The sequence below is a fragment of the Jatropha curcas genome, chromosome 11, assembly GCF_041381405.1.
Source record: "Jatropha curcas cultivar XTBG-Jc1 chromosome 11, XTBG_Jcur_1.0, whole genome shotgun sequence".
Classification (NCBI taxonomy): domain Eukaryota; kingdom Viridiplantae; phylum Streptophyta; class Magnoliopsida; order Malpighiales; family Euphorbiaceae; genus Jatropha; species Jatropha curcas.
The window spans coordinates 11,750,748-11,761,797 of NC_143161.1; the positions used below are offsets into that span (position 1 = coordinate 11,750,748).

The 11,050-nt window shown below is 35.9% G+C and overlaps 1 non-coding gene across 1 annotated transcript; it reads left to right on the top strand.

Moving 5' to 3' along the window:
• The first annotated feature begins 8,266 nt into the window (after nt 1-8,266).
• On the top strand, nt 8,267-8,373 carry LOC119371507 (small nucleolar RNA R71). Its single transcript, XR_005179130.1, has one exon. It is a non-coding gene; the product is annotated as a small nucleolar RNA R71 (small nucleolar RNA).
• Nucleotides 8,374-11,050: the final 2,677 nt, after the last annotated feature.

The window sequence follows — 11,050 nt, forward strand, 5'->3', positions numbered from 1 at the left end:
AAATAAGTAATAAAAATGCTAAAAATCCTAACAAGAACTATATTGAAAATACTATAAAAATAACACTATCAAAATTCTCCAAACTTAAACAATTACTTGTCCTCAAGCAATAAAGCTAATGACTAAAGAAAATTTACAAGCTAAACAAACTAATAAAGCTAGCTTAATATGATTGGAGATAATTATTCGCAATTTCAAGAGTATCAAAAAAATCGTTAACATGAGAATAATTCAAGTGTTCCCTATGCTAATTATATTCTAGCAAAAATTCAATTTTCAAAAACACATTCCTTTTATTTAATCATAAGTTAATAAGACTTTCAACACCAATAATTTATTCAATCTATGACAAATAGAATATGAATTTCTATAAAAAGTATTTAACCTTTAAATAAGATATTTAACCATATAAGTTCAACATTCCCATAGGCAAAATTAGTCATCCCTTCTCCACAATTGAAATGTATACAATTAAAAAGATCAAAAGGTCTTTATTTAGGTTGTAATGGGTTTTTAGGGATATAACCTTAGCTAACAAAAAAAAGGATAACATGGTAGACAAAAGTGCAAAGAATGCATAATATTAAGATTTTCATTTGTATTAAAAACAAAATGTTTATTTGTAAAGGGAGATTAATTTAAAGTTCTTCACTAGCTCAAAATTAGAGATACTTTTGGCAAGGTCTCTTCATAACACTTTTGATAATTTCTTCCTTGCTTTAATTCCTCAAACTTGAATTCTTGATTATTTGCTTCTTTTATGGGGTGTTTCTCTTTGAGTTTTTCCATTTGCTTCACTTGCTAGTCTTAATGGAATTTTCTCCTTTTTGTTGCTATGTTTTAATAAAAATCAAATTCTTCAATTATACATTATTGCACTCAGGGTAAGATTTGAATGTGATTTAATGGCTACGTTTAATAAGGGTGAACAAGAAAATTTTATGCTTTATAGGCTTCAAATTGGTTGCAAAGGTCATACTTTAACTTAGGTGGCCTAGGCTGAATAAGGGGTTTAACAAAAAATGCCTAAATCATCTCTTTCTAAATGTAAGCATTTAAAATTTTGTCTCAAAGAAAATTCTAATTTGTTTTAGGAATGCCAAGGTTAAATAAATTTTGATTAAAACACATCTATATGTCATAGAATTCATAAAAGATTTAGTGTTTACAATCTTGGAAACAAATAGTTAAACCAAGGAATTATGTTAAGTCAAAAGTTAAAATTTAAGCTAAAAATAATTAACTTCGAAGAACAACTAAATTCACTGCAAGTTAATGAGTTATGATAATTTTTAAACTTGCTCATAATTATTCCAACCATATTAGACTGATGAAACAGAAAAAATAAAAATTTTAACTAAAATTTCCCTTCCCCCAACTTAATCTAGCACATTGTCCTCAATGAGCTTTAAAGCAATTCCTCAAACTTATCATATTAGCAATAATGTAAAAGAATAAGAAAGTGTAGGAACCATTATCATCATTGTATTGAAAAATACAATAAGATTGAAGGAAAAGATACGGAAGTTGCCGGATGTTGGAAATTAACAAAGCTATAAAACAGAAAAAACACTAAAAACAAGAAGATATAATATCCAAAATACTTAATACACATAAAGAGGAACATTAATTCAAAATAGAAAATGAATGAAAAAAAAACAAAAAAAAAATCAATATTCAAGTGGTGGAGGTGCATGTGGCTGCAACAATTGGATCACGGTTTGGAGTTGACTAGCAATTCCCTGATATTGGCCTTGCATGGTGTCTATACGAGAGTCGAGGCTCCCATGCATAATCTCTGTGGACTGGAAACGATCAGAAATCATGGATTCTATTCTATTAAGGCGAGTATCAAACATGTCCATTCGAGACATCATACGTGCAAGAACTTCATCATTGGACAAGTTAGAGGCTCCTTGAAAAGAAGGACTAGCTCCAAAAGTACCTGCACCAGAAGAAGTACCAAAACCAAGGAAAGGAGTCAGATTACCTTCCTCCATATTAGTGTCTCCAGCATCCTCAGCCTCCTCATCATCAGAACTCTCTTCTCGAGTGCCCACAATACGGTACAAATCTCCTACTTTTTCCACCAAATTTATATGTATCATGACATCTAAGTCTAGCCTAGTGCCCTTTCCTTCTCCCACACTATCATAAACTGGCCTAGTAGGGTTCCAAACTCTTAAATACGCAGCAATTCGGGTTACAAAACACCCCATCATAATAGCCCCTTTATTTGCTCATGTCACTCTAGCCCATCGTAGGCATAGCCAATAGCCAACATTCAATAAAATACCCTGATCGATCGCCCATAGAAAATATAATTCATTTCGGCTCAACACCCCATCACTCTCATTTCGACTAGAAATAGTGTTGGCTAAGAATTTATGAATATACTCAAGGCTGGGTTTCTTAATTTTGATGCTTTCAAAAACCTAGGATTATAGTTATTTTCTCCAGTGAGATCGGTCCATGTACTACGATCCATAAAATCCGCCGGTATTTGATTATGGGCATTTTCAATGGGAAAACCAAAGATGTGACTAACCTCATTAACTGAAAGTTCAAAATTTCTCCCAAAAAGTCTGAATTTAATTTTGCTAAGGAAATTAACAGGCAACAAACGAATAAGAGAAGAATATGAACTCAAAAACTCTAAAGTTAGAGGTGCATAAACAAGGAGTTTCATTGCAATAAACTATTCCCACCCAATACGCCTAAGGGGTTCTAAAACAGCATCCCTAAGCCCTACTTGTGCTAGTGCAAATTCATCAATAAACCGATTTGGCAAAATAGGGTGAAGAGAGAGTTTTTCGTACCTTTCCTATTGTTCCGATGAGTTGATCTCAAATGGTGGAGCTGTGGGAGGTGGAACAAGTGGAGGAGAAGTAGTTGAAGACCGAGCGATTGGCCGATTTCTTGCTGCCACTGACGATGCAAGTCTACTGCGTTTATATCGTGGAGACATGCTGAAGGGAAAAGAGAAGATAAATGGTGTTGTTTGGCTTATGGGTTGAAAGAAAAAGAGAGAAAAATGAAGGAGAAGGGGATGGCGGCTAGGGCGTGCCAAAGAGAAAAAAGAAGAAGTGATGGTGATTAGGGCATGCACTTTAAATAGAGGCACGTTTAATACGCAGATCTAAACGTGGCACGGCCGTGCTACTCAGCACAGTCAGGGCGTGCTCGCTGCTGACTCTTTGAGGCGGTGGCAGGCACGGGCGTGTTATTTGGCATGGCTGGGGCGTGCGCGCCTCTGTCCTGCAAAAGAAAATTTTAGCTTACTTGGCATGAGCGTGCGGCTTGGCATGGATGGGGCGTGCACGCCTCTGAATTGCCAGAGCAATCTTAACTGTACGGGCATATTATTTGGCACGGCTAGGGCATGTAAACTGTAGAAATCTTATCTTACTTTAACACGGGTGTGCTAATTAGCACAGTCTAGACGTGTTCGACTCTGACTTTTAAGCTGAACTCCGCTTTCCTGGCACGGTCGTGCTAATTGGCATGGTCAGGGCATGCTAGCCTCTGACCTTTACGAGTAATTTCCACCTTTTTGAAGCACGGTCATGCTGATGAGCACGGCTAGGGCGTGCTAGCTTCTGTTCCTCAACCTGTACCTGAAAGAACTTGATTGAAACAGAAGAACAATCATGGAGAAATTTGGGAAAACTATAACAAAAATAAATTGAAATAAGAAGGTTCAGGAAAATAATATGGGTTGTCTCCCATAAGCGCTTTTGTTTAGCGTCGTTAAGCTCGATGCACTAAACCCGATTTAGGCTAAGCAAGACTGATGGTGTTTTTGACTGGATCAAAGTCTCCATTTTGGTAAACCTTTAGGCGTTGAGCATGGACTTTGAAACTCCGGTCATCGTCCACTATTTCAATGGCCCCATGTGAAAAAATTTCTTTAATTGTGAATGGGTCAGACCAACTAGAGCGCAATTTACCTGGAAAAAGACAGAGTCTTGAGTTATAAAGCAATACCTGTTGACCTACCTTTAGATTCTTTAGGATATTGTGTTTGTCATGCCATTGTTTGGTGCAGTCTTTATAGATTTTGGCATTCTCATAAGCATGGAGTCGCATTTCATCCATCATATTCAATTAAAGCAACCTTTTTTTGGCCAGTTTCCTTAGCATTAAAGTTAAGAAATTGGATTGCCCAATATGCCTTGTGCTCTAACTCAACAGGGAGGTGACAAGCCTTACCGTAGACCATTCGATATGGAGACATACCAATTGGTGTTTTAAATGCAGTTCTATAAGCCCAAAGAGCATCATTGAGCTTTTTGGACCAGTTCTTCCTTGATTGGCCAACCGTGGTCTCCAGTATCTTCTTGATTTCCCTATTAGTGACTTCCACTTGTCCACTTGTTTGAGGGTGATATGGGGTACCTACACGATGAGGAACACCATATTTTGAAAGAAGGGAATTTAAGTACTTATTGCAAAAGTGTTTAACTCCGTCTGTGATTATTTCTTTTGGAGTACCATGACGTGTGAAAATATATTTATTGATGAAGTTCATCACACTCTTGGCATCATTATTGGGGAGGGCAACAGCTTCCGCCCATTTCGAGACATAATCCACCGCTACTAGAATGTATCGGTTGGAATAAGATGATGGGAATGGCCCCATGAAATCCAAGCCCCAAACATCAAAGATCTCCACTTCAAGGATATTGTTTAATGGCATCTCATGGCACTTAGAGATATTACCTAACCTTTGACAACGATCACAAAGATGCACAAAGTTAAAAGCATCCTTAAATAAGTTAGGCTAACATAAACCGCTTTCTAAAATACATGTTGTCGTCTTGCTTGATCCAAAGTGTCCTCCGCATTCCGTTGAATGACAGAATCGAAGGACACTTTCCATTTCCTCTTCCGGTATGCATCGTTGAAAAAGCTAGTCACTACAATACTTGAACAAAAAGGGCTCCTCCCAATAGTAATATTTAAGATCATGAAAAAAATTTTTCTTTTGTCGATAAGAAAGATTGGGAGGAGTAATTTTGCAAGCAAGGTAGTTAACTATATCAGCATACCATGGAGCTTGTGCTTTAGTTAGAAGAAGAAGATGTTCATGGGGGGAATTCTTCATTGATTTGCAATTCTGCTTGCTCTTCTTTCCCCAACCCAAGCCCGGATAAATGATCTGCTACAAGGTTTTCAGTTCCTTTTTTATCACGAATCTCTAAATCGAATTCCTGTAAGAGAAGAACCCAACGAATTAATCTAGGTTTTGCATCTTTCTTCTCCAATAAATACTTAACAACAGAGTGATCAGTGTACACTATTGTTTTAGCTCCAATCAAATAAGCCCTAAATTTATCAAAAGCAAAAACAATAGCTAGAAGTTCTTTTTCAGTGGTGGCATAATTCAATTGTGCATCATTCAATGCACGACTAGCATAATAAATAACATGCAATTTCTTTTCCTTTCTTTGCCCAAGAACAGCTCCAGTAGCATGATCACTAGCATCACACATAAGTTCAAAGGGAAGACTCCAATCTGGTGTAGTAATGATAGGTACTGAAATCAACTCTTTCTTTAACCTGACAAAAGCAGTAAAACACTCTTTATCAAAATTAAAAGGAACATCTTTAACTAATAAATTACAAAGAGGTTTTGTGATTTTAGAGAAATCCTTGATAAATCTCCTATAAAATCCTATATGGCCAAGAAAGCTTCTTATTCCTTGTACTGAATTTGGAGGAGGTAGTTTTTCAATTACCTCCATCTTAGCTTTATCTACTTCAATCCTTTTTTGTGAGATTTTATGCCCTACAACAATACCTTCACTAACCATAAAATGACATTTTTCCCAATCCAAAACAAGGTTAGTGTCCTCACATTGCTGCATTACTAAAGAGAGGTTATAAAGACAAGAATCAAAAGAAGAACCAAACACAGAAAAATCATCCATAAATATTTCAATGAACTTCTCAACCACAGACATTATGCATCTTTAAAAAGTTGCAGGAGCATTGCACAACCTAAAAGGCATTCTCTTATAAGCGAAAGTACCATAAGGGCAAGTGAAAGTGGTTTTCTCTTGATCCTCGGGAGCAATGGGTATTTGAAAATACCCTAAATAACCATCTAAAAAGCAATAATAGGGATAACCTGCAAGTCTTTCAAGCATTTGATCAATAAAAGGTAAAGGAAAGTGATCTTTGCATATTGCCTTGTTCAATTTCCTATAATCAATTCACACACGCCAACCCGTGATAGTTCTAGTAGGAATTAATTCATTATTCTTGTTAGAGATAACTGTCATACCTCCTTTCTTTGGGACAACTTGAACAGGACTTACCCAACTGCTATCGGAAATTGGATAGATAATGCCAGCATCCAAAAGTTTTATGATCTCTGCTTTGACTAAATCTTTCATATTTGGGTTCAATCTTCTTTGATGTTCAATTGAAGGTTTGTAGTCTTATTCCATTAAGATGATTTGCATGCATACACTTGGACTTATTCCCTGCAAATCCGAAATTGACCAACCTGATTTTTTATGTTTTCGAAGAACCTGCAACAACCTTTCCTCTTGATCAAGCGTTAAGTGTGAAGAAATAATAACAAGGAAAGAATTGTTCTCACCTAAGAATGCATGTTTTAAATAAGATGAAAGTTGTTTCGGTTCTTGCTTTGGTGATTCACTTTCTTTCTCATCTATGATGCTTTGATTATTAATGTTATTTTTATCTTTAATATGCAAGGTGTCCTTTACACATTCATCAATAACATCAATCTAAAAAAGTCATTATAATCCATGGGAAGTTTACAAGATTTAAGAACATCAAACACAACCTCCTCATGACCTACCCTCAAGGTTAACTTACCTTCATACAAATCAATCAATGCTCTTACAGTTGCAAGAAAGGGCCTTCCAAGGATTAAGGATCCTTCTCTACTTCATCAATGTCCAGAATAATAAAATCAACAGGAAAGATGAATTTACCTACCTTGACGAGCACATCTTCTGCAATTTCTCTTGGATATTTGATTGATCAATCTGCCAACTGTAGAGACATCCTTGTTGGTTTTAGCTCTCTCATCCCTAGCATCTTAAAAACTTCATAAGACATTAGATTAATGCTAGCACCTAAATCTGCTAATGCTTTTTCAAAATCAAGATTTCCAATATTACAAGGGATAGAAAAATGTCCTGAATCTTTTAATTTTAGGGGTAATTTATTTTGAATAATTGCACTACACTCCTCTGTTAACATTACCATTCCTTGATCATCAATCTTCCTTTTCTTGCTTAGGATCTCTTTTAAGAATTTTGCATAACTGGGCATTTGAGCAACGGCTTCAGCAAAAGGTATGTTGATTTGATGCTTTTTGAAGACATCAAGAAACTTGAGGAAACTCTTATTATCTTATGTTTCCTTTAACCTTTGTGGGAAAGGGACAGGTGGAACATAAGGTTTTACTTCCTCTTTCTCTTCTAGGTCAATGATAGGTATCTTTTTCTGCTCTTCCTTCTCCTTCTCTGCCCTAGTTGGTTTCTCCAACTGTTTGCCACTCCTCAAGGTGATGGCTTGTACCTATTCTTTAGGATTTTTTCCAGTATTACTAGGTAATGTACCTTGGGGTCGAGAGGCCATCATGTTTGCAAACTGTCCTAGTTGAATCTCCAAGTTCCTTATTGCAGATTATTGGATTTTGTTGTTTTCTCGCGTTTCGTTCATAAAGTCCATGTGCGATTTAGAGAGGGCAGTGAGGAGATCATCATGAGACTTTTTCTCTTGAGGTAGAAAACCTGGTGGTGCATTCAAGGCATTGTTTGGATTCCCATACGAAAGATTAGGGTGATTCCTCAACCTGTTATCATAAGAGTTAAAGTACGGGTAACTCTTCCTTCTTTGGTTCATCACATAATTGACCTGTTCCAAAGTTTATGGATTTAAAGAATCTAACATGCATTCTCCAATCCCATGTTGTCCATTAAACCTGTCACAAGCTTACACAATAGAATTTACCAAGTTAGTAGTTAATAAATCCAACTTCCTTACCATATTGTCCACTTTGGTATTGAGTGATGTAATGGCATCAATCTCATAAACTCCTGCAGTCTTCTTCCTTTCGAAGTTACTTTGATAATGGCAATTGCTTGCCATCTCTTCTATCAAGTCATATGCCTCATCAATTTCTTTTCTTTCAAAAGATCCACCTGCAGCTGCATCTAGAGTAACCTTAATGTTAGGAGATAATGCATTATAAAAAGTTTGCACCTGTAACCACTTAGGCAAGCTGTGATGTGGGCACTTTCTCAACAAGTTCTTAAATCTCTCCCAAGCTTCATACAAACTTTCTTGATCATGATGGACAAAGGTCATTATCTCATTACGTAGTTTTGTGGTTTTTGAAGATGGAAAGAATTTTGCCAAAAATTTCTGAGCTAATTCCTCCCATGTTGTAAAACTTCCAGCAGGGCACGATTGTAACCAAGATCATGCTTTGTCCCTAAGAGTGAAAGGAAAGAGTCTTAATTTTATGGCATCCTCAGAAGCTCCATTTTGTTTGAATGTATCGCAAATCTCCAGGAAATTTGTGATATGGGCATTAGGATCTTCATTAGGTAAAACTCCATATTGAATTGAGGTGGAAAGCATTTGGATAATCGCAGGTTTAATTTCAAAATTGTTAGCTTCCACCCTAGGTCTAGTGATACTCAAGGTTGTTCCAGTGAGAGAAAGTGTTGTGTAATACCACAAGGTGCAGACATGAGGTTGAGGTCCATCCTGAGGGTTAACTTCATCGTCCATGGTTGTTCACTGTTCTGGTTTGTTCTCATGTGCTCTTCTAGCAGCGTTGTTCCTACAACAAGTTTTTTGATTTCTGGATCAAAGATCAAGGGTTTAGTCCTACCTGATCTTCTTTGCATAAACACCTGAAATAATCTTCGAGAACAATTAAAAAAAAATAAAAAAAATGTCTAAATTAACAGTAGGGTAATTAGTATTGATATTGATAACGCCAATCCCCGACAATGGCACCAAAAACTTGACAGTGAATTTTGCAAGTATACGAAATCGCAACAAGTAATATAGAGTGAGAAGAGTATCGTATCCACAGAAATTGTGTACCAAGTACCAAAATTATGTTAACATATTATTATTTAAACGGTAATGAGGGGAACTATTTTAAATTCAACAAATAAAAGAGAACAAAAAGAAATCAAGTAACAATATTTGACAAAAAGAAATCAAGGATTAAAAGCTACTAGGGATTTGACTTCATTTAATTCTTTCTAATTTATTTTATTAGTTCATTAATCAATTTTAATTGTTTAAGTAGGGGAAACAACCCTAAAATCACTAACAAGCTCTCCCGATGTATTGTTAGCTATTTAACCGGGTCTAATTACCTATCTTCCAATAGCGCAATCAAACATGAATTAAATCATGAAGTTTTATGGTTTGTTTTGTGAATTCATAACCTAAGGTCATTAACTTATGAAAACCCCCATAAGTCAAACCATATAGCTTCCGCATCAAGTTATTATTCTCATGTAATTTATTACCTTGTTCATATCAAAACCCTTCTTCCGATAGTGATTAATGAAATAAATCAATCCAGGGGAGAAACTCTGCCTGGAAGCATTAAGTTCAATAATAAATTGCACTTTAAACAAAGAAAAACAAATCTAATATTATAAATTGGAAAAGAATTAAGCTACATCAAATCCCTAGTATGAGAGTTTAGTTCGACATAATAATTAAATAAAACTCAATAATACTTGATAAAAATTCCATAATCAATCAGAATAATGAAAGAATAAAACAAGATTAAGAGTTTAGAGATAAAAACTAGTCAATAATTAATTCTGGACGGCTTCCTTGAATCTTGGCACAAATCTTGAACACTTGAAGTCTTCGAGAGAGAGAAGAACAATAGAACAAAAATTATCCAAATCGGAGATATTCTACAATGAATGGCTCCTCTCTTTATATAGACTTCCTGGGAGAAAATCTAACTTCGTTTACGAAATAGAATCCTTATTAAGTAAGAAATCTTTTTAGAGATAGGAAACTATTTAGGCTTTGGATTTCTTCTCAATTAGGACTTTTTCGTCTGCCTAAATAGGATTAGATCTTGATTTGTACGTTAGGAAAGTATCTGAGGTGGGCCCATATAAGTTATAGAGACTGACTGGCATTCTCGACTTAAGACAGCACTTGATTTGCAGCATAGGCGTGCTATTCTGCACTGTCTGGGCGTGCCAGAGCCTGAGTTCTAAGGATGGTTCAGCACAAGCCGTGCTCAGCAGCACGTCTAGAGAAGAATCTGTGGCACGGGCGTGCCCCATAGCACAGTTAGGGCGTGCTAGGCTCTAAGTCTCTAGGATGAAATGCATCACGGGCGTGCTTAGGAAAGCACGCCTTTGTGTTGGTGTCCTCTTTAGGCATGGCCGTGCCAGAGAGCACGGTCTAAGCGTGCTAGAGTCTAAGTCTCTACTTGATTTTCCTTGAGTCCAGCATGGGCGTGCTGATGTGCACGGGCAGGCCGTGCTAGGGCCTGAGTGTTTTGCTTTATTTTGCTCTTTTCTGTGCCAAAACCCTAGAAATTCCCTTTAATATTAAGTGGATTATGATTCAAGGAAGCTTTACACAAAAACATAGATAAAACTAGAAATAAAAACTAAATAAGTAATAAAAATGATAAAAATCCTAATAAGAACTATATTAAAAATACTATAAAAATAACACTATCAATTTCTAAGTCCACCAGTGGCCCGTGGCACCTAAGCTCCAAATTAGGGTCACACTTAACTCTATTTGCTTATAAATAGGACTCAATTTCAAAAAAAAAAAAAAAAAAAAAAAAAGGTTGAGAATTTTCTAAATGGAGAAACTATTGCAAAATCATTTCTTGCTTATAGATTTGAAGTAAAAACTTGTTTTCTACTCTCAAATCTTCAAAGCAATTCAATTTTATTAAAACTTCACCCTAATTTCATAATTGGTTTACAACAAACACTTGTATAATCCATTGAAACTTGGATTAACAAACAAGCATTAAAGGTATTGG